The 23,516-nt window shown below is 41.5% G+C and overlaps 1 protein-coding gene across 1 annotated transcript in view; it reads right to left on the reverse strand.

Annotated features, from left to right (window-relative positions):
• Nucleotides 1–2,472: 2,472 nt before the first annotated feature.
• Nucleotides 2,473–23,516, reverse strand: part of LOC117805473 — a 198,485-nt gene continuing 177,441 nt past the window's right edge. Inside the window, exon 5 of the transcript XR_004629429.1 lies at nt 2,473–2,615. The gene's annotated coding sequence lies outside the window, so the exon portion shown is untranslated. The remainder of the gene's footprint in view (nt 2,616–23,516) is intronic.

Here is a 23,516-nt window from a genome sequence, read left to right on the forward strand (position 1 = left end):
ATAAATAATAACTTGACTGACCACTGACAGATCAATCCAAGTGACAGGAACAAGATGGACTAAACCATTCTGTGCAATTGGAAGGGGGTAGAGGGGCCTTGAGAGAGACTCCCCTTTGTTCCAGAAAGGAATTCTGAATGTGTGTTTCCTTATTCAGACAATTTTAGTTATCTTATTGCAGTTATAACAAAACAAAAGAAAAGCGTAGTAGAAAACACATTTTATTTCAGGCCCATTAAGGGCCCCCCTCCCCACTTGGGCCCTAGGTAGTCAGTCCCACTTTTCCCCCTACTGCAACATCCCTGACTGTAGCATCTGTATATGGGGCGCAAGCTTGAACTGCTAGGCCATCGGCGACCCAATATTGTTGGGTTTAACAAATAGATGATGTTCTTATTGATAAAGGCCTCCAATTTTGACAGCAGGAAAGCTGTCGGGAGAAAACTGAGCTCTGTCCAAAATATGCAGGTGTTCCACAGTAATTAGTGACCCTGTTAACTGGCAACTCTTACAAGAATGGGTCTGGGGTTGCTGTAGCTACTCATCTGACATCTCCTTTAATGAATAACTAAACAAAGAGGCATCTGCAAGGACGCTTTCCCCTTTCAACAGTTGTTCTATTAAAGTAAGCCAATGACACATTGGATGGAAGTCAAGAGTTAGCGAGGACACAAGTTGAGTCGAAACAACAGCTTGGAAGTTTGTCCAAAAAGGTTCATTTGGGCTGTAAATTATTCAGACAGTTCTTGTAGTTAGATCAGTGTCTTTTTTTGTTTGTTTGTTTTTCAGACAAGTTTCAGCAACATGACGTGACTGTTCTGAGGAAGACTGCAGGAAGTTTGTAGTCGAAGAAAACACACTGGTCTGGAAAGTTTCAGTCTATGCCTACAACAACTCTGCTAGTTGGAAGATTTTTTTTCAGCTGCTGGACTATTTAACTAGGCAAGGTCTCAGTTTTCAGCAGAGCACAAGGATATGTTGATTTCACTCAAGAATCAGGGCCTGAATTTTGTATATTGAAATGGTGGCAATTAAGTTCTTCACATGGGGGGATTTTTAAATTTGGGGGAGGGGTTTATTGGTATTCTAAAAGAGGGGGTTTTATGCTTTCTGATATTTCAAACATAGATATAAAGTAACAATGTTGTAAGCCCAAACTAAGCATGTGCAAACTTTCAAAATACATTTTTCTTGAAATACCACAAGATCTTCACGGGATTTTCAGGAGATCTTCACAAGACTTTCTGAAATGATGAGGTCATCGTATAAGGATCTCCTAACTAACTGGTTCATCTATGCTGCTGGCACAACGGAACAGTACGTTCTCAGCGACACGAAAGGAAAAGGTCCGCCCATTGCTCTGCCCCTGGAGAGATGTCTAGAGACGGCTTCTAAAACGAAGTATTTCAAACAGAGGCTGAAATAAGGGGTTTCTAAAGCCCATGTGAAAAAATATAGATAAAATAGGGGTAAATCATGTAACGTTACAAAAGAGATACCAGAGGGACCGTTTATAGCCTGAAAAATGGCATAACACCCCTCTTTAAACATACTGAGCTGTTTAAGGAACAGACTTAAATAAATGCTGATGTGTCATATTGTCTACAAAAGCAAACCAGTCCACCAGGAAGTTGACTTTGACTACAATAACTATGCACAGCTTTGCACAGCTGAAATCTTTTGAAACTTCTCTGGACTTTTTCCAAAATGCTCCCTTTATTTGCACAGGTAAAAAACAAAAAACAAAGGCAAATATGGACTTCCATATGAATAAGACTACAAAGCAAGGAGACTGTGTGTACAGGCTCTAGCTTCGAGGTACTGCTTTCTTCGTGAGTTTGGAAGTTGCTAGAAGCAGTGCTGCAAATCCCTCAACTTACTGGTCCACCTTATATATATATATATATATAAACTTTGCTTTTGAACAATGCTAACAAAAGATGGAGGCGCACAAACCCTTTGTGTTCCAACAGGAATGATGTCACAGGAGAAAACGCCACAGACGGACTGAGGTAGGAAATTTCAATACTCTTTTTTTCCCACTTCATTTTTCAACTGTGAATCAACACAGAGTTTTTTTGTCCTCTGGGTGTACTGTTTTCTCAAGGTTGGTAGTGTATGTCTGACGTAGAAAGACAGCTTTAAAAATGGTAACCTGGCACCATACTGAAAGGATATATCTACCCTCGAGGGGTGCATGTTCTTCACTTTAATCTGAGTTTGCAAAAGAACCTACGATCAGCTTTTATGTCCCTTAATGGTGCATTCCTGTGACTTATAAAACAGATTATTCTGCAGATACTTGTATCCAACTCTCTTGTGTGCATGCTAAGCATCACTTACAGTATGCACAACTTTATTGCAGAGATCTTTATTGCAGAGGTTTTATTGCAGAGAATTAGAAGGAGGGACAGAAGGACGCAGAGACAGACGGAGAGGAAACGAGCTGACATTTTGATTAAGGTGCCAACAAATTTTATTTGCTGTTTCAAAATGTCTCTCCCGTATTTCCCACCGGAACGGCCGAGGTTAGACAGGACAGGTTTTCCGTCCCAAGTTTGGGCTGTCAGACATCGATCCTCCCAAGATTACACATCAGACGCAGCCACAGTTCACTGCAAGACAAGTGTTATAAATTATGGAGCAGCCAACAGATGAGGACTGCATCTCCAGGGAAGATTTGCAATGTAGCTAATGGCAGAACTCAATGTAAAATTTAAACGGATGTAAAGGTCAAAAGAATCCGGAGAATGGAGCTGAGAAAGTATCGTGAAGTCGTGTAAATATCAGCTTGAATTAAATTATTCACAAAATATGGATATTTCTGCGGTCGACTGGTACACTAAAACACACAGATGATTTTTCTGAAGCCACATTAGCGGTGTTCCATTTCAAACAGCTCCCTTAACTACAGCATTTAATGTCATTTGAGCTCGATCCAGAGCCAACTGAATGTGTTTATAACCATTTTCCCTGGACTAACCATTTACACCCTTTTGAAAAAAGCCGCTGAGCATCGTTACAGAAATGGAAAATGGAAAGTAGGCCCTTGTAAATGCTTTGGGAACTCTACACATCACAAATACGTTGTCAATTTATGTCCTATTTATCAACTACCAATCGCTCCACTACGTTTCCATCTCCTGTCACACTCGCTCGTCTCCACTCTTTCCAGGTGCCCACTTGAAAAAGCAATTAAGACAGTGGGAACCGAGTAATCATCTCATCAGAAAGGTAGACAAATCCAGCTGAGATTTGTGTTTGTGATGGAGCGGTGGACGAGAATCTGGGACTCGGAATTATTTTCTCCACATGCCCCTGAAGAGCTACTTTATGTTCCTCCAGTGGAACAAGATATGTGTAAGTGATCATGCTGTCTGCATTAAAGCTGGGGTTGGTAATCAGATTTAGATACACTTTTTGTCATACTGGTTAAAATGATCTTTATGTCCCGATGGCAATCAATACAAAATGTGTTCCTAAAAAAGAGTGAAAAAAACCTGCTATCTACAGCCGGAGAAAACCTGGGAAAACACCAACCAATCACCGCTTTTGGGGTCCAAAATTTTAAACCAATCAAATCCCGTCCTGCCATTCTGCCCGCCTCCTGCGTGTACATTTCTCCAGCGTTCACTCCCCGTCCCCTGCCTCTGCTTCCCCTGACTCTACTGACTGCCCCTCTCGCTCCACCTCGGGCCTGTCCCCTCTGACCCGATGAGGTGCTTTGCTCAGGACTGTAGTCCGGATCAGAGTCTAAAAAGCTCTCACAACAGGGGTTCTGACAAGCAAAAGAATGAATGACATTTAGTAAGTCCTACAGAAAATGTAGATGTACTGTAGCGTCCGTCCGGACGCTGTAGGGATGACGAGCCGATTCATGAACACGTTGAGCTTTAATAACCGGTCACTGTCGGCCGTGATCACGCCAACCAACAAAGCAACAATCAATGTTTGAATTAATTTAAAACTTCTCCTCTTGTCTCTCCTCTCTCCCGCTCGCACACTCTACACCTCTCCTGATGCCTTCACTGACTGTCAACACTGTAGGAATTAAGAACATATACACTGAACACGTTTAACAAACAGTGGAGCTGTTACAGTATTACATGTATTATAACTTTTCTCCTGATATCGTGTCACCAGTACAACTGGATAATGCTAGCATGACAGTTGTGAGTACTAACAGCAGCCATGTTTGTTTGTGTTTTTAACTTTCACTATGATAATGTTTTGGTGAGGACCGGTTTTCAATCAATCACGATCATATGGTCGTGAATCAGTGGCTCTTGTGCATGTGAGCGGGGGCGTTGTTTCGGAGGGGCTCCGAGGGGAGGAGGGGGAGGGGTTAGACGGAGTCCTGAAAACATGCTACATTCAAATTCATGCTAGTTTTCCGAAACTACCAACCCCAGCTTTAAGGGTAGAGAGCTGGAGTGAAATTAAAAAACACAATCCATGAATTTACAGTTGAGGGTGGAGAAGTTCGAAGCATCTTGGATTTTAATGTTTGTGTGTGAAGCAGTATCAAGGTGTACTTGAAGATTATTCCAATATGTTCTGTTCACCTTTCAGCAAGGGAATGAAAAGTTTCTCCGGCTGCTGTGGCAAAAGGACACTTCTTATTTACCCATAATCCTCCTGCCAAAGACTTAACCTGATGTGCTGGGTGTCTTTCTTATAATTCCATAACCGTGGGCTGCCTGTCCCCCCTAAGCTGTGCCCTCTAGCATGAGCCTGAGAGGATGAGAAAGCCCATCTCGTCACTGCTCAGTCTAAATCTGACAGTCCTTCTTTGCCTCGCAGGGTGAGGAGGGGGCTTCTTTTTTTTCACTCTCCCCAGAGGGAGTGGGTGAGTGCCATGCTCACAGCACATAAGAAGATCACAGGGCGATGCTGAGGAGTTGGCCATTTCATGGCAACTCTCTGCCTTGACAGATGGGCAGTGTGCTTTTGCCATAGCCTAGAGTTTAAAAAATCCAAGCTGCTTACTGAGCGAATGAGAGGAATGAGGAGAGAGGTGGGAGGAGCTACTGCAAGACGGGAAAAATAAGAAGCAGGATGATGAAGAGAGGCATAAAGAAGGAACAAGACGAGTGAAGTAAGATGTAAAGGCAGTAGTTTGACAAAGAGGAGAAAGGAATGCTGATAAGTGTGGCTTTGAAAGTACTTATTCAAAGAAAGATGAAGAGAATGCAACATGCCATGACGAGAACAAAAAAGCAGAAGAATGGAAAAGACAGATTGGATTCTGGTGAAGCATGTGAAAGAAATGGAGTGAGTGAGGGAGAGAAAATACACTCGATAATATAGACAGCATGGTGGGAGGGCGTCTACGTAAAGTGTGAACACTAAATTAGTTTCCCACAGGGAGCTCATCTGCTGCTGAGGAGAACCACAGGGAAAAAACAACAGTTTGGCCACAGTCCAAACGAAGACAACGAGGGGACATATTTTCTTATACACACAAATGATTTGCTGTGTCAGGACGGGAGGACGCCATAGCTGCTAATGGGAAAAAATATCTAAAATATGTGTTGTTATTGCTAACATACTTCATCTGAGGCCTGTTTCATAATATTAGTATTCATCAGAGCTGCTTCTTAGAATGATAATAAGGAAAAGAGGACAGCTTGTTCTTTGTGATCTACTACTGCAATGACTCATTGCCATATTACAGCAGTGCCAATATATCACCGTAGACTTTCAGAATCTCCAATAAAAAGTTTCATCAGTGAAATACATTTATATCCTTTACTCTAGTTTTAAGAACCAGTACATTAATTAAAAAAATAATCATCACTTTTAAATTTATTCTAGGCCCTGGATTTAAAAAAAAGCATGCTTTAGAAGAAGTATAGACATTAAAATTGCACTTAATGCATCAAAATTTAAAAGTATTCCTCATACTTTCTTATGCACTACACTGCCTTGTTTGATTGTCAATGAATCTTTAATTCACTGGTCAATATTGAGCCAGCAGCAACAGCTTCACAGTCATGTAGTTCTAAATAATGAGATTGAGCCATCTCTTGGAGATTATTGCAAGGGTCTGTTTGTTTTCTAAAAGAATTTGGAGTGAAGAAAAAGCTTTCATTTGGGTACATATTGAATTAGAATGAAATAGTCTAAAATATTTGGGCATAAGTCTGACATTAAATTGAAGCAACTAAAAATGTTTGGTGTGTTGGTTGTAAGTAGGCCGTTTATTGGTTAATTAGTTGGTTGGCTGGTTGGTTGGTTGATTGGCGTTTGGGTTGATGGGTTGGTTTATGGTTGGCTGTTGGTAGGTTGGTTAGTTTTGTAGTTCACCAGCTTTGACTTTTACTCACATTCCTGTTGCAACCCCGCTTTGTTTTGTTTTTACTCATGCTCAGCTGGTTGAGCTGAAGCCGGACGGCTCATCGGCTCGGGCCACTGGATGTTCCTGCAGAGCTCTGGAGATTTGGGACACATGGAGGCAGAGGAGGCATAGAGCTACGAGGGAGAAGAGCTGGTATAAGAATACGGAGGTTTATGGAGAGGAGACAGAAGCCGTGTCTCTCTTCTGTTATCATGGGCAAAGTGAGATCTCTTATAAGATGGAAAAGCTAACAGGACTAGCCAGTAGTTAGACAGAGTTTCGGGAATGTAGCATGGTGTGCATTACAGAAACGTGGTTGCATCTGGATATTCCTGACCACAACGTCTCCTTGGATAGCACTGAGAGCACTGTGGGCCTCCGACCATGTTGTCTGCACAGGGAGATCTCACATGTCATACTGGTAGCTGTTTACATCCCCCCCTCTGCCAACCTGACAACGGCGTCCAACTTTCTTAACGCTGCCATAGCCAGACTCAAGACAGACCACCAGAGGGCCCTATTCCTGATCTCCGGGGGGACTTCAACCATTTATTTTCTACATAGCTTATTCTGTCTTCTGTACATACTTTTATTATCATTATTTTCATTGTATTTGTATTTATATCTTATTCATTAATTACTTCTTCTATTAATATTATTTGATATGCTTAATTATTGTGTATAGGAGCAACTCTAATGACTGAATTTCCCCCCGGGATAAATAAAGTATTTCTGAAGGGTTGGTTTATTGGTTGGCTGATGGTAGGTTGGTGGTTGGTTTGATGGGTTGATTTCTAAGTTGGTTGGTTAGTTGTTTTGGGGTTTTTTTTAAACAAAGTTTATTTATGAAATTTTCAATACAATAATAATAATGTACAGTGATGACATATACTGATTAATAGAATCCCCCACCACCCCCACCCATGGTAACATTAAGAGGGAATACAACTTAATATCAAAACATTACAATGGAATGAAATAAAAACAAATGAATAAATAATATGAAATACAATACATAAATTGAAATAAATACCAAAGTTAAGAAAGTGAAATGTTATGGGTTAAAACAGTACACTATTATCTAGGGCATACACAAGCACTGAAACACACAAAAGAGGGGAGAAGCCGCATGAGCCAAAGGGGCATCTCAAGGGTCCTTCCATTTTCATATGTCTCTTATTGCTTACATTGACATGAAAGGTTACTCATCCACAAAATTATCAGAGCCTAAAACATCAACACGACTCAGAAAGGGCTGCCATATCAGTAAAAACTTGTTAGCTGATCCCCTGACAGTATACCTTATCTTCTCCAGCTTTACAAAATGTAACATGTCTCTAATCCACTGTTTAAATGTTGGAGGGTTACAGTCTTTCCATCTAATCAAAATTTGTCTTCTTGCTACAAGTGTGGCAAAAGAAAGAAAACTCTGTGTGTCTTTGTTCAAAATTAGGTGTTGTGTTGCCACACCAAATAGCGCTAAGAAAGTGGTTAGTTGTTATTTTACAGACATACCCAATGCCCATTCATTACTTAAAATTGCATTAACCAAATTTACATTTGGTTTTGATTCCTGCTGACCCTTTTATGGCCATTTGTTGAAATGATGTCACCATAATGCTTAGCAACTTCTTTTTGCATAATTGCAGCCCTGTGCTTGTTGACATTTAACTAAATAGGCTTGGGTTAACCAAATCCAGCATTTACATAGTTGTTAACATATTTATATTGACAGACTTACCTCAGACATTTACATTAAATGCTTATTCATATCAATCTTCATTTTCTTACATTTATATTTATCTAATGTATCTGTTATTTAACCATCTTATCACTGACACCTCTTCGTACAGGAGATAAGATACTTTTATCAGAATGTGACAGAAGCAAATGAAATACATCTGATAGTAATATGGGTTAATGCTGAAGAAGTAACCCTTGTTGTTTCTTTCAAACAAAAAACAAAGTAAGTCTTCGTCAGTGAATTCATTAGATGTAAACAAAAGAACGAAATGCCAGCAAAGGTCTCATGTATCAGTGTTATAATGTGACTGTAGGCACTAATGGATGTCTCTCAACCAGTAACCTGTGCTCTCTGCTAATTGTTGTATAATTGCAGCTCTGCCATGCAATTGTGGAGGCAGCTCTGGGTTGTTGATGACTGGGAAGGCATTTGAAATGAGCATTGGCATTTGAGAAATGAAGCATAATAATAAGACTAGAATGGAAGAAAAACATGCAAGTGAAGAAATAAATGATTTTGCCAACTTAGCAGGAGTTATGAGTTTTTTAAAAATAAATAATGCAATATGGTGCACAAGCCTTACCAATTAAAAGTCTGCCTGGAGGATTGTGGGTTAGGATAATCCAAAACAAATGCTGGGTTTCATACTGTCCACTGGATAGAAGGACGTCCTGGTATTATTAACATGATGCGACTGACGTACAAGTATTTGGACTTACTCAACATTTGAGCAAGAGTATTGACTTGGTGCTGCAGTAGGTTAGCATTAGTTGTTTGTGGATGTTTTAAAACTGTGCAAAGAGAGTCGATATCTACATTAATATTCCCACTTGTAGCTAATACCACAGAATCAGAGCTACAGATACAGGTGATTATTTTGCAAGGAGTAGGTGTGCTCCTAGCAAGCCTCTGCATGCCTCTGGAGCTCTGACAGAATCAATACATCTAAAGTAGAAATCAAATCCCGGCAAACTGAGACACTAACACACACTTCCAGCTCAGCGTGCATCCACTCAAGATAGATTGAGCATGGATGAGGTGCTTTCCTGGAGGACCACTGGGGACCTCTGGTCAGCTCTATAGACATACACTTACTTACTTACATACATACAAACAAACTGGTATTTATAGGCTTTCCCATTCACTGTTGTTCACGCTCATTTCTCCATCTCCTTGCAGGGCTGCTGGCTTTTCTTCAGCCTCCAGTTTGTTGTGCATTACCAGCTGTCCTGCCAGCAGTCCCAGTGAACCCTGTAAGTGATACCTTCTATTTCTCTTTATTTATGCCTTCTACATTTGTTCAGAGTGGAGAAAAAAAATCCTAAAACTAGCCAGGAGAGGGGCCAAAAATGAAACTTAATGCATTTAAAGACAAAAAATCTTGCAAAAAGGATGGTGAAAGAGGGAGCAACAGTGAAAAGAATGAGAGAATATAAAAGGAAAAGAGAGTGCGCTTGAGTGAGTTGAGTTGAGTTGAGGAGAGATGAAGCATGCAACCTTCATATGCTCTCTATGCATTGCAAATCATGCTTGCGTTATGCAGCCATCATCTCTTATGCAAATTGTTTGAGTGCCGCAACAGTGTCTTATACATATTCATGCAGTGTAGGGAACATGGCACCTGTCTGCGGGCCAGCTGGTTACGTTGAATCTGTGCGTTAATGTAGAGCATATGCAGAGAGGACATGGTTATTATGCATGAGAGTATGACATGCTTTTTTAAAAGGGGAGGACTTAAGGATAAATTGCTTGCATTGCAATTTTAAACATTCTAATATCTGATTTTGTATTATTATTGGTGTGAATTCTTATTACATGATGAAGATCTGGGTCATGGATATGTCCTGTTTGCATTTAGTCCAAGGTGAGAATTAGAAATGAACAGAGTAGCCAGGTACCTCACTGTTGACAGAGACGGGTACACACCTAGTATTTGTGCTCACTCTGCCGATATATGTGGGAGTGTAAAGAAGGAAAAAGTAAAGTAAGTTTCAAAGGGTGGGTGGGCAGTCAGTCAGTCAGTCAGTAAGCCTATAAGTGGGCGGAGCAATAGCAAGAGGCAGCCTTTGTCTTCCTGTGTGCCTCCAGGGTCCGCTCACTGTGCTGCAGATTTCCCTTCAGAGGTGTCTGACTTCATGCTTTGTACTTCAGATTCTTTTTACATCAAATTTTGTCATTTCTGCTAGAGATGAGTTAATGCAGGGGTTCCCAAAGTGGGGTTCGGGACCCTCTGGGGGGCCACCAGACACTGATTGGGGGTCGCAAAACTTTATTATTATTCTTTAAGTAATCTAAAATTTTGTATATTGCCATTACTGTAGATATATATTTTCAAAAGTAATTCATTAGAAATAAAACCTCGCAAATACTTGTTTTTTCATTAGTTTTCTGCCTTTCTTTAGAATCTAAAGCACAATTTTATAAGTTATTAGAAATGTATCATAATTATTTCACGGACCCCCATGCTATGGTTTGCGGACCCCACTTTGAGAACCACTGCTTTAGATGATTCCCAAGGTTAGAGGTAGAGTGAGGGTTAGTTTACAGTTAATTAACAAAAGCATCAGTAGCAGCTGTTAATTCATGACAGCACAGGAAAGCATATGTGCATTTAGGTGGCTGCTTTTCTGCAGACTAGCTAAATTAAATATGAAGCTACATTTAATCACTTTGAGGGGCAGTGGGGGTCACAAGTCTTTGGCACCTATATTTTGGGGGTCGTGGGCTGAAAAGTTTGGGAACCCCTGAGCTAATGTATAAGGATATGTTTATGGTTACATTATTTCAAAATCAGTCCTCACAGAGCATTTACAGTCAGTAATCTTTTTGAGGATTTATTGTCGTCTTTTTCTGAAACATGTTGGTAAAGTTGATTAGACTGATGACTTAACAAGAGTCACAATCTGTTGGTGTATTTAATAATAATCCCGACACAGATAAAGTAGTGAGACTGGGCTTAAAAGGTGATTAACAAATAAATGAAAAATGAAAATGTTCATTCTAGTGCTGTTTTGCCAAACAGTCTAGTTTTACTTTCCATCTGTTCAAAGTTTCTCACAGAATGACAGTGGGGCTGTTGCCAGGAGGGGGATGTGCAATATTTGAATATCGAAAATATGACAGTTTGTCCGTTTTAAATGATATTTTTGGGCATTTTCGCCTTCATTGATGGTACAGCTAAATAGAGATACAGGAAATGTTGGGAGTAGAAAATAAGGAAGACATGCAGCAAATGGTCAAGGCCAAAAGTTGAACCAGTGACCGCCGCAATGAGGACTATAGTCTCTGTACATGGGGCACGCTTAAATCGATTGGCCAATGGCGTCCCAGGTATGTCCACTTTGAACTGAACTGGTCTAACTACTATTATTCAAAAAAGGACGCTTGAGCAAAGAATGTTTCTTTGTGTGAACTATTTATGTGTGCGTTTAATCAACCAAACAATGAAATGTTGTCACCCTTGTTAGGCAGCACCTGAATTACTAGTCTATGAAACATAATCAGGGTTCCCACCCTTTTCCTGAGATCATTTTCCAGGACATTTCCAGGGCATTTTCAGTGATGATCAAGCTGGTATGACAGTCTTTATTCAGTTCCTAATTTAGTTCCTAAATAGTCTAATATGTTGCTCTCATTGGAAGTCTACATTGAAAGACATGTAGTCTATGGCTATCAATGAAATCATCTCTTACATACTTAAAAATATGGCAAATTGATAATAGAATAATGCAGCCGCAGATGTACAGCACTTCACATTATTAGTGCAACCAAGTAACAATGATGGGCAACATCTCATCTCAGCTTTCTCTTTTCTCAAAAAATATAAAATGAGCAAAGAAGAAAACAAAAGAGCCAGCAAAGGAATCAGGAAGCTGCCTTACTGAAATAAATAAATAATAATAATGATCAGAGGATCAGTGCTTTAATGACTTAAATAGAACTGAATGACAAAAATGGCCACAAATGTTTCTCAACTCAACTCAGACTCAAAATATACCTGCTTAATCATGATATTCATCCTGCTAAGTGGTCGATATAAAACAAAACAAATGTCACGTTTTTTATTTGAGTTAAACTCTGAAAAAATCTCACCGGTGTAAAGACACACTCTGTATTTGAAGATCTCTCAGAGATTTGAAAAAATGTAAACTGTCTTCCTGCATGGCGATGTTTATTATGATCAGCGATGTCTACAACGTGGAGTTTCTGTGCAGCTGTGTCGCTCTTTTTGTTCTGTTCGTTTTCACTATCGGGATTTGCACTCCTACTAGCTAGAGCAGGGGTTCCTAAACTTTTTGGAGCCAGGGACCCCTTACAGGTGAGAAAATTGTCCAAGGCCCCCTCATTATTGTAACACAGATTAAGCACATTAGTGATGTGTCATGATCAAAAGCTGCGGCTCTGAGAGCCGATGCTTTTGATCGTGACACATGGCACATGTGAATCAGAGCCGGCTCGCATCAAGAGAGAGCCGGCTCCCAGTTTTTTCCTTTCGCTGCTTAGCTCTCACAGTGCTCAGCCCCAGCTCTGCTCACAGCAGAACTTTGTTTTGATTGGTCAGCATGGCGGCCATGCAGCCAATCATATGTGAGGATATAGGATACAGGTGATGGAGGGGAGGCTGTGTATCTGTTCCTTCAGAGAGAGTCTTCTTGAAGACCGGGCAAATTCTCACTGAGAGGAGAAATCGGATCAGCCCATCCAAGCTGAGGCATCTGATTTTACTCAATGCCAACCTGAGGACATTAATAATGTTTACTACAGTTTGGTTCTGGTTCTGTTTGCTCCAGTTTGGTTCTGGTTCTGTTTGCTTGAGTTCGGTTCTGGTTCAGTTCGGTTCTGGTTCGGTATTGGTTCGTTTCTGGTTCGGTTCTGGTTCGGTTCTGGTACGGTTCTGGTTTGGTATGGTTCGGTTCTGGTTTGGTTCTGGTACGGTTCTGGTTCAGTTCTGGTTCGGTTCTGGTTCGGTTCTGGTACGGTTCGGTTCTGGTTTGGTTCTGGTACGGTTCTGGTTCAGTTCTGGTATGGTTCTGGTTCGGGTCTGGTTGGTTTGCTTGAGTTTGGATCTGGTTCTGTTTGCTTGAGTTTGGTTCTGGTTCTGTTTGCTTGAGTTCGGTTCTGGTTCAGTTCGGTTCTGGTTCGGTATTGGTTCGTTTCTGGTTCGGTTCTGGTTCTGGTACGGTTCGGTTCTGGTATGGTTCGGTTCTGGTTTGGTTCTGGTACGGTTCTGGTTCAGTTCTGGTACGGTTCTGGTTCGGGTCTGGTTGGTTTGCTTGAGTTTGGATCTGGTTCTGTTTGCTTGAGTTTGGTTCTGGTTCTGTTTACTTGAGTTCGGTTCTGGTTCAGTTCGGTTCTGGTTCGGTACTGGTACGGTTCTGGTTCTGTTCTGGTTCTGTTCTGGTTCTGTTCTGGTTCGGGTCTGGTACTAGTTGCTTGAGTTTGGTTCTGGTTCTGTCTGTTGAGTTTGGTTCTGGTTCTGTTTGCTTGAGTTCGGTTCTGGTTTGGTTTTGGCCAGTTCAGTTCTGGTTCGGTTCTGGTACGGTTCTGGCACGGTTCGGTTCTGGTTCAGTTCTGGTATGGTTCTGGTTCAGGTCTGGTTTGGGTTTGGTTGAGTTTGGTTCTGGTTCTGTTTGCTTGGATTCGGTTCTGGTTCGGTTTTGGCACGGTTCTGTTCTGGTTCTGTGCTGGTATGGCTCTGGTTCGGTTCTTGTTAAGTTCTGGTTCGGTTCTGGTTCGGGTCTGGTTGGGTTTGTTTGAGTTTGGTCCTGGTTCTGCTTGCTTAAGTTTAGTTCTGGTTCGGTTTTGGTATGGTTCGGTTCTGGTCCAATTCTGATAGTTCTGGTTCGGTTCTGGTTGGGTTTGCTTGAGTTGGGTTCTGTTTCTGTTTGCTTAAGTTTAGTTCTGGTTCTAACCCTAATTATAACCCTGACCCTAACCTTAACCCCAATAACAACCCTAACCCTAATCCTAACCCTAATAACAACCCTAACCCTAACCCTAACCCTAATCACAACCCTAACCCTAACCCTAATCCTAACCCTAATCACAACCCTAACCCTAACCCTAATAACAACCCTAATCCTAATCACAACCCTAACCCTAACCCTAATCACAACCCTAACCCTAACCCTAATCACAACCCTAACCCTAACCCTAACCCTATTAACAACCCTAATCCTAATCACAACCCTAACCCTAACCCTTATCACAACCCTAACCCTTATCACAACCCTAACCCTAATCCTAATCCTAACCCTAACCCTAATCACAACCCTAACCCTAACCCTAATAACAACCCTAACCCTAATCCTAACCCTAATAACAACCCTAACCCTAACCCTAACCCTAATCACAACCCTAACCCTAATCACAACCCTAACCCTTATCACAACCCTAACCCTAATCACAACCCTAACCCTAATCACAACCCTAACCCTTATCACAACCCTAACCCTAACCCTAATAACAACCCTAATCACAACCCTAACCCTAACCCTAATAACAACCCTAACCCTAATCACAACCCTAATCCTAACCCTAATCCTAACCCTAATCACAACCCTAACCCTAACCCTAATCCTAACCCTAATCACAACCCTAATCCTAACCCTAATCCTAACCCTAATCCTAACCCTAACCCTAACCCTAATAACAACCCTAACCCTAACCCTAATCACAACCCTAACCCTAATCCTAACCCTAATCACAACCCTAACCCTAATCACAACCCTAACCCTAATCCTAACCCTAATAACAACCCTAACCCTAATCACAACCCTAACCCTAACCCTAATCACAACCCTAACCCTAATCCTAACCCTAATCACAACCCCAACCCTAACCTTAAACCTAATCACAACCCTGACTCTAACCCTAATCTTAACCCTAATAACAACCCTAACCCTAATAACAACCCTAACCCTAATAACAACCCTAAACCTAACCCTAACCCTAATCCTAACCCTAATCTTAACTCTAATCCTAACCCTAATCACAACCCTAACCCTAATCACAACTCTAACCCTAATCACAACCATAACCCTAATAACCCTAATCCTAACCCTAATCTTAACCCTAATCCTAACCCTAATCACAACCCTAACCCTAACCCTAACTCTAATCCCAACCCTAACCCTAATCATAACCCTAACCCTAATCCTAACCCTAATCCTAACCCTTACCCATACCCTAACCCTAATCACAACCCTAACCCTAATCACAACCCTAACCCTAATCACATCCCTAACCCTAATCATAACCCTAATCCTAACCCTTACCCATACCCTAACCCTAATCACATCCCTAACCCTAATCATAACCCTAATCCTAACCCTTACCCATACCCTAACCCTAATCACATCCCTAACCCGAACCCTAACTCTAATCCCAACCCTAACCTTAATCACATCCCTAACCCTAATCATATCATAACCCCAGGGTTAGGGTTAGAATGGTTTTGTAACAGAATAAATGCACCAAAATGGTCAATTATAATTCTTCTCATAAAAACACTGTCCGTAAAAGGGTTTTCAACACACACAAGTAGTTTTTGTAAAGTTAAGGAAAAATATACATCTACTAAAGATCCTAAATTAAGAGCCGTTCGGGAGTCGAAAGAGCCGGATCTTCTTTGGGAGCCGAGTTGAAAGAGCCGGCTCTCTGAAAAGAGCCGAACTTCCCATCACTAAAACACATGCTTACTACCATTTGCACTCTTAGTTTCCCTTGGAACTATTTGTATTGTAAAACGTATCAATCTAAATACTTCAGACCTGTACCATAGTGATAAACAGATAACACTTCAATTTGAATCAAGTAAATACCACTTGTATTCTTTAAAACAGAGGGTCATTTCATTCCTTGTGGACTCAACATGACAGCATTTATACTTTTCAAGTAATTGATCTTAAACGCTTTCAGAAAAGTAACAGTAACAAGACTCACATATCCCTTCATACACCAAATGTTATCATAACAATGGTGTATATGCTGATTTGTAATGACACAGCACAATTTTGTAATTTATTAGAAATGTATTCAAATTATTTCACGGACCACCATGCTATGGTTCGTGGACCCCCAGGGGTCCCAGGACCCCACTTTGAGAACAACTGAGCTAGAGTACGGTAATTGAGCTCTCAGCCTGCAGAGAAAGTTGTGAGGCACAGACCCCCAAGCTCTCTGCCCGACTCCACTGGTCACACTATAACTTAAATATAAGACTCTTTGAATCAATAGAGCACTCTACAAGGTTAATGTACCATAAAACAAACAATATACCCCTGTTTCCTGTGAATGCATGATTATGAAGTGAAGGAGAATAGATGTGAAAAAAGTTGCACAGTGTCGCTGTCTTTTCCAGCACAGCATGCACTCAACTTTCAATGAATGGGGATGTGTTTTGTTAACCGGGTCAGGTCGCACGCAGCCATGTTGGAATAATTTTCCAGGACTATATGTGATTTTCCAGGACATTTGACTTTTTCTCCCATTTTCCAGGTGTTTTCCAGTACTGGAAAACTGGTCAACTGTTTTCCAGGTTTTCCAGGACGCGTGGGAACCATGATAATTACAATTTTTAATCAGTTTGCCTGAAATAATGCTAAATGCTGTGTCTATACTTTAGCCCAGACACCTACCATTAGCAAGGGCTGTAGCTTGGGTCACAGCATTATGGCCAGGATGATATAGCAATCTACAACCTAGAAGCAAACAAGCACAGATTACATATGGCATGGTGTAGCGTGATGTGGTATGGCAGTACTTTGCTTTTTTTTTAAAGATATATTTTTAGGCTTTATCGCCTTTATTGGATAGGATGCTGAAAAAAGACAGGAAACGCGGGGGATAGAGAGTTGGGGAACACATTTAGTAAATGGTCGACCGGCCGGGAGTCGAACCGGAGACCTCTGCGAAGAGGACTGCTAGGCCACCAGCGCCCCTGGGAGTACTTTGTTACAGAACATAGAGATTAAGTTGTACTTAGACTGTCTGGTCTACTAGCATGTACTGACTGGAACAACGTTTACACAAAAGGAGGACTGAAGGCTTGTGGTGCTAGCTCTACGAATGTAAGACACAATCAGTAAACAAATTCAACATTGTTATTGAGTTAGACTGTTTTCAGATTGATTTCTAAACTTTAGATTAGTTGGTTAGTTGGGATTGAATTTCAATTTAAACTACAAGACATAAGTTGCTTTGGAATATCCCTTTGGGGGGATGTGATTATTAGTAGCCCCTACTCAGGATAGATGAATTCAAATTTTGAACAGCAGAATTGAACCATTTCTTCCATGAGTTGGATTGAGTATTTGTCCCAAATTTAAAGATTTTCTCTTTAGGTGTTCTAGGATCATTGAGAATGGGACAAGAATAGTGCCCAGGGCATTTTGATGCTACAGCTAACCTTGGTCTAAGTTGTCATCACTTCATTCTTCCTTTGTAGTATGCACCTCAACAAAATTGTGCAATGATTGGTGTTGTTTTTCTAAGTTTACTTTCTGGCTTTTATGCCTTTGTTCATATTTTAGGACACTGTATGGAACAGGAAGTTGGGGAGAGAGAGTGAGGCATGACATGCAGTAAAGGGCTACTCGTTGGACTTTAACCCAGAATACCTGCCTCAAAGACTATAGCCTCTGTACATAAGGCGCACAATTTTCCCACCAAGTGTTGATTCTTGAGTTCTTAGAAAAGCATATTTGGTTCCAGTGACCTTTTGACCACCAGAATCTGGTCACTTCAATGTTCACTCCAAGTGTACCAAATCTGGGAACAACCCCTCCAGGCAGCCCTGAAAATAAAGTGTTCACAAGAATGGGTTGGACAACCCGAAAACCTAATGCCTTCGGCCATGGCTGTCACCAACACGGAGGCATAACAAACTGGAGCATGAAGGCCTGTGTGAGCATCTCTCCCAGTTGGAGTCTGAAATTAGGTTATTGCTTGGAGGGAACTAAGAAAGAGCCACGAGAAAAATCCTGGAGAGCACAACAGGCACACAGAACAACAGAGTCACAAACAAACTAACAATGACAGACAAATTCTCAATGAAACACAAAAGCGCTGGTGCCAAAAGAACTAAACAATGGAAACATGACTTACCTAATTAAAAAATATATTCAGCAAATTAGACGCCGCAAATTCTGAGGACGATAAAAGAGCTGCTCCTCTCCTCTCCTTGCACTTTTAAAAGCATCTCTGTGAATTTCATGGCCGTGTAATTATCCCCCCGTTCTAAAGTAGACATTAGTAAAGACATCCCGCCACTCTTACAGGGATCCTATTAAGACAGGTAATTATAGGCGGCGCGGAGGAAAATTGGCTGAGGAATGCATATTGAAAAGAGCCTCAAATATGGGCGATAGATCTCCTGCCTGCCTGTCTTTGGGGCGCTTTGTTTGACTGTATTATTCAGGAGCCTCTTGTTGGCGTGAGGTCTGAGAGAAACATATGCTGACAGGAAGGGGTACTGCGAGGGTGGCCAAGTGGCGGCCATTTTGTAGGTGACCTACTTCTGTTTTAATGAATAGAGCGATGGGAGGATGTGAAAAGAGTGTCTTGCCAAAGAGAGCCATTTGTCCTTGCTGTGCGTTCACTCCCATCGTGTGGTACAAATATTTCAGAGCCCTCGCTATCCTCAGGTGAAGGCAATGCTTTTAAATTACACAGATGCTGATTTATTCAATTGGCACGTCAGCTGCGGTAACAAAGGCATTCATCATAAGTGGCTGATTTGCATTCGGCGCGGCGAACGAGGCAAGTTTGCTCCCCTGTCACACCAAACCATGTTTATAACCCTAATGATATTACTCGATTCCGATGAACATTTTCATCACCTAACACCTTCTGAAAGCTCTATCGCCGAACCGCTGATGAGAGCAGCCATCATCAATTGATTGGACATTCAAGTGGAAAAATGCTGTGCGTGAAATCAAGAGCTCGGCACGGAGTGAATATTGACAATCTGGGAGACGATGTTGGGAGACAATGGAAGGAGAGGCGTCAATACGATTGTAGAGGGAAACAATCAATATCAGGGAGCATACTGGAGAGAGGGGTCGCTGCACAATCTAACTCAGGATGCTATTGAAGTGTGTGCTATTCCTATAACTGCTGCTACAGAAAGCTTCAAAGAAGTTAGGAGCAGCCGCTCTGAACTGGAGTCTGGATTGGATTCTTATTTGGAGTGGAGAGAACTTCTCTGAATCACCTTTAATATGGACAAATGACTCTCATTATCTTCTTCTCTATTGAATACCAGTAACTGGAGTGGGCCTTTAAGAAAGGAAATCTGATTCAAGAGGGCTCTCCATCTCTCCCCTCCTTTGCCTCCCCCTCTCTCTGTCTGTTATACACGAGAGAGCACAGCCTGGAGAATACAGGGATGCACACTTCAATTTAGAGAGCATGAATAAACAATGGGGTTTCCATGTGCTGGAGAAATTTCCCCTGGCGGCGTTCGCTCACACACTCTATGGCGGATGCACTCTCACACATGTGGAGCTCACGCTTGCTCAGTGGGACACACACAGGCTCGCTGCAACTGATATGATACAGATATTTGGTCCCATAAACACTGATGTGATGTGAGATATCTGCGCACACATAATATCTTGAATCCCCAACTTTCCGTTCAGAGATACCGGGGCATGTTTGAAGGGGGAAAAAAAACGTAAGCCGAATTTCATTCACACACTCACACACGAGCTGTCTCACACACGAGCTGTCTCACACACTTTGTGCAAGAGAAAAGTCTTATGGGCACTGAAAGGAGCACAAAATTACTCCCTCACAGCAGAGTGTAGTGTCACAGTGAAAAGTGCTGTGAACACAAATTTGGTTAGTGGTCTTACACACAGATACGCACACTCTCAGAAAGTAACACAAACAGCCTGAGTGTACACCGCTGCACACGTCTCTGCTTTAGTCGAGTCGAAGCCGACTTTCTTTGCGAGAGCAGCGAGATGGAAACAAACTTGTGCCTCCTCAGTGCACAAATTAGGGTAAGAAGCCCCTGTTTTTGAGAATGTATGTGTGCATACTGTACCACTTTGTGTGAACATTGTGATCCTGAGCCAGAGAGCGTGTTTGTACGTGCATGCGTGCACCCCCTTCGGTCCTGGTCCCTTTAATTCTGCGAGCTAAGATAATGAGAATTTTATCTTTGGCTCCTCCGAGGCGTGCGGCTCTGATTGAATGGGAGCAGAGTGTAACGGATGAGACGAGCGATAGTGAGGCCCCGGCTAGGTTACACTCAGGCAGGCGAACGCAGCGCCGGCGCGTTCTGTGGGGAAACGAAGACGGTGTGTTTGTGCCGCTGCCAAGGGAGGTAATGGAACGTGCTGTGTACCTGTGACAAAATGGGAGCCCCTTGGGTTGTGAAGGATGCCATGGCTGTGATAAAAATAATACTCACTGTGTGTCTGGAAATAGGACATGGTGCAACACTGCGCCACGAGACTCCCAACAATAGTAGACCTTGAAGACTTTCTTAATTATTTACTCATTCACAAACCAGCCGATAGTATTTAAGATACCCTTTCGCACAAAACATCTTCATGTGACCCTTTTCTTGTAATTTCCATAATTAATCATTCCCCTCCAAAAATGATCTCCTTAACGGCAAACCTGATAAGTCTGATGTCAGACGCAGTGTTGCATGGAGCAGATAGAGAGCCTTCAGGTAAAAATTAATGAGATTAATCAAATTAATTAAACTGTATCACTTCTCCTAAATGTGGAACATCAACGCAGCCAAGACCTGAAACAGTCTCTCCTGCTTCATTTCTCCTCTGGAATCTTTTTATGGTCACATTCGGCAGTTTTATGTCGGAGAAGCAGTAATCCTAAAAGTCATGTCTGGTTTAATTGGCCATCATCACTTTTTATCGGGGAAGAGTTGCTTCTACAATAAATACATCAAGCTGGCTCGCCTAATTGCGGAGAGGAGAATGAGAGGAGATGCTTTGGATAAAAATAAGCCGGTGTCTGCTCGCAAATATGTAAATCGTATGAGTGTGTAGTTTAGAGTTGTCAAACTGTAAGCTGGTGAAAAGGGAGAAGAGCAACCTGTCAGTAAAAGCAGAAATATACCTTTAACTTTAAATTTAGAAACAGGAAGGTTTTATTTAGGATAAAAAAGTCTTTCAGCTGCTTTTCTGTAGCTGCTTCAGACGAGTTTACCTCGCACAGTGGAGACTGAAGTTCCCAACGGAGCTGAAGAATTGCACTGACTCAGGCGAATTCTTTGCCAAGGTTAGTGTTCCACTGAGCCCCCTAGACGACTGGAGAACCTCCACTGTCATGTATGTGTTCTCTGTGTTTGTGTTTCTGTATTTACCTCATTTGCCTGTATATATATTTCCAGCGCTTGCTTATTTTGCAGCAGTTTTGGCTTTTTGCAGCACAATGGTTCATTTGCAGCACGCATTGTTGCATTTGTTTTACTTTGCATGCTTTTATGGTTCTTGAATCTGCAGCACTAACTTATAATAAAGATTGTTCAGAGCTTATAAAAACGATCTGTTAGCCTCATCAGCCACCATACATTTCTTAAAGGAAACTGAGTTAAACAACCAACACCTAACACGTGTCCAACATGAGTCTTTGCCAAAAATTGGATGTCAAAATCAGAAAATCAACTCACGAGAATATTCCGATTATCTTCTCAGGCTCCAGAATTAGGGTATTAGTGTATTGCATTTTAGTCAACTAAGTGATCTAAGATCGTCACCCTCTCTTGTCTACACCAGAGTTAGTGGTGAGTAAAACAAGTTATTAATATTCCATAATGTAAGCCTGAAATGCTGGGCATACATTGTCCTGAGCTGTAGTGCAGCCACCCCCACATAGCCAGAGCTATAGCTCCAGTTGATGACGACTATCTGGATGTAAACAAGCACAGATGACAAATGGCATCTCGTAGCGTAGCATGGCGTGGTTAGTCCTATTTTGATGAGAGAGAAAAGGGAGATCAGGATGTACGTAGGCTGTGTCTGAATAACTTCACTAAAATAGTGAATACTTTTAAAAGACAGCTAAAGACCCAGCTCTTTAGGAAACACTATGCACTTAGCTAGACTATTCTCCACTGTTGTCCCCAGTGGCGGATCGTGTCCTCCAGCTACAGTTGACTCGCACTGTCCTGCTCTACTCTGGGAATCTGTGTTCAGCTCTGGAGTGACCCAGCACTTGGTACTTTGGTCATTATTGTTGTGATGACAAGTTCATTGTTGATGATGATAATGGAAGGTCTTAAATGGTTTGGTTGCTTCATTGTAGATGTTCCTTATTTTACTATAAAAATAAAATCCTTATTTACTATGTGCATTGCCTTTACACTGCTTGGCACTACCTGCATCCAAATTGACTTGAAGCACTTTGTTACTCGTACTGATCTTGTTTCCTCTTGTCTAGATCTTTGCCTGTGTTGTTCTTGTTCTCGTATGTACGTCGCTTTGGATAAAAGCGTCTGCTAAATGACATTGTAACATTGTAACCAGCAAAGGTATATAGATGTTAACCTCTAGGGAGGATCGAGGGCTGGTGGTTCTAGATCTGCTGGCTTTAGCCACAGCAAACAAATGTAAAATTAGTTACCAGTACAACTCCAAGATGCTGTGTTACAAAATTGTGCTCAGTTTTGTTGTTTTCTGAGTGTTTTCTTCCCTTCAGAGAACTCAGTCAGTCAGAATTTAAACTTCTATTAAAAGGACAAGGCAAGCAAACACGTTTCATACCTGTTGGCTGGTGGTTCAGTTTAATTCATAAACCTTATAAAAAAATCAATGCATGTTTGTACACCAGAGACTTCATTTAAAAGACGTGACTTGACCTGAGTTATCACATTATGTTATTGGACTCACAAGACTTGATAGCAGAATCAGTAAACTCAAACATTATTGATTCTTGGGGTTTGAAGTATTCAGGACCGGGTCCTTCAGAGACACTGGATTCAGGAGTCTGATACCACGAGGCTCTGAAAAATTGAATGATTCTAAACAACAAATCCAATGCTAGAGGGGAGGTTTTTGCAAGTCAAAGCTAGCTAAATTGCTGTTTTTCAAGTGATATCGTGTATGTTTTTACTGCACCAGAATTAGAGGGATGTACTTGATGTTGTCAGAAACTTAAATGAATGTGCTACAAAGGATAAGGAAGCAAAACGAATCTCAACATTCTTCTTTGGCTTATATGTCGCTTTAGGAGGAAGCGATGAGTCATTTTCTAATCTTTTCACTTTCTTGGAAAGGTGACACTGTCCTCCGTGTGTCAAACAAATAACGTGACCCTAAAGTCCATGATACCCATTTTAAGTCCATTAGAGAATGACTAATCTTATTCACTTTCCCCCTTGTTCTCCTTCCTCACTTTACTTCCCCCGTCGTCCTACAGCATGATAAGGATGCGGAGGGAAGAAAAAAAAGT

The sequence above is a fragment of the Notolabrus celidotus genome, chromosome 21 (genome assembly GCF_009762535.1).
Source record: "Notolabrus celidotus isolate fNotCel1 chromosome 21, fNotCel1.pri, whole genome shotgun sequence".
Lineage (NCBI taxonomy): Eukaryota > Metazoa > Chordata > Actinopteri > Labriformes > Labridae > Notolabrus > Notolabrus celidotus.